This window comes from Egretta garzetta, unplaced genomic scaffold (genome assembly GCF_000687185.1).
Source record: "Egretta garzetta isolate BGI_Z169 unplaced genomic scaffold, ASM68718v1 scaffold345, whole genome shotgun sequence".
Lineage (NCBI taxonomy): Eukaryota > Metazoa > Chordata > Aves > Pelecaniformes > Ardeidae > Egretta > Egretta garzetta.
In genome coordinates, this window is record NW_009259692.1 from 650,534 (window position 1) to 652,013 (window position 1,480).

Genomic DNA, 1,480 nt, shown 5'->3' on the forward strand with positions numbered 1-1,480 from the left:
GCGGGGGGGAGGAAAGGGGGGCGGGGGAAGAGAAGCACTTTTATTGATGCAAAAAACTTTCCTCTCCTCGTGTCCCTGCTACATAGATCAGCTGCAGGAGGGACAGGAGCGCGGCGCAGCTGTGCGCTAATATACACACACATTCCGACATGCATAAACTTCTCCTGTGTACACAGCGTGTCTGGTTCCTTAGGTGCAACTGAAAACCATCCAAGAAGCATCATTGCTGTAGACAAACCCAACAGTTTCTTCCCTAACTTATTCGCCCAGGCCCGGAGGAGAGGGTGCCCATGGAGAAAGGCTCGACGCCGTTTATGAAAAGCTAGCAGGAAAACGACAGCACGCCACCGAGACCGCAGCACCCAGCAAAGCTCCTTTTAGCCCTCACCACCCCAGCACCCGCAGCGCTCCGGGGCTCATCCCACGTCTCCCAGGCCCGACTCTGGCAACAGTGCCCAGGGAGGACGCGGGCTGCCCGTGGGCTCCAGCTGGCACGGGCAGGGATGATTTAAGCCCCACGCTCCGGCAATGCTCAACCACGGCGCAGGAAGCCTCCCGCCAGCTCTCGGAAGGATGAACCCTCCAGCCTCATGGAGCAGCTCCCACCCGTGGTCCTTCGGGGGCTTCGGCAGCGCCGTGAGCTGAGCCCTGGGGTCCGGAGGGAGAAGCTGCGCCGAGGGCAGAGGTATTTAACTCACGATCTGAAAGATTAACGTATTGTACGGTATCGGCCGTTCTGGCTACTCGTTTGCTATCCTGCTGCAGCTTCGGTATCACAGCTAATCTTCTGCTGGGGAGCTTCCTCAAAAATACTGCATACCTCGTCAGCTAACCTGTATAAATATTTTTAATGTAAGTTGGGAGGGTTTCAGAAGCTGTTGTTTAAAAATTTATATGCACCTGCGTGCGGCAGCAAACTAATTCTTCTCCACACAAATGGAGCTCCAGCCAATAAAACAACTGGTGGGAAAACGCTTAGCGAATTAACATTTTAATATCCTTTTACTACTCAACTCAAGATACTTTCACCACCGAGTCATTTGAATTTTTATTATTTTTAGCTTTGCAATGTCTCAGTAACTCAAACGTTTAATGCTTTGAAGATTAAACAATGTAATGGCACAAGAGCCGAGAGAAACGCAGCGTTTCATGCCCTGACATAGCTGATGTCTGGCTGTGGTCAGAAACATTCCTTTGTACAAAACCGTCTGCCCAGCTTTGTTTTTATAAATGCTGGGGAAGGAAAAAAAGAAAAAAAAGAAGTTAAATGTGGTAGAGATGCAAAGAGAGCAGTTAGGAAACCAACTGCCATTCAAAAAAAGAACACAAATTTGGGATTGTATCGACGTACGCACGCAGGCGCAGCATGTATATGTTCTATATATGTATTTAAATAAAGGTGTAAAGGGTGTTTAAGTGTGCAGCCCGCGTGGGGACGGCCACAGCCTGCCTGCAGACACCTGCCCCCTTCCTATGGCTT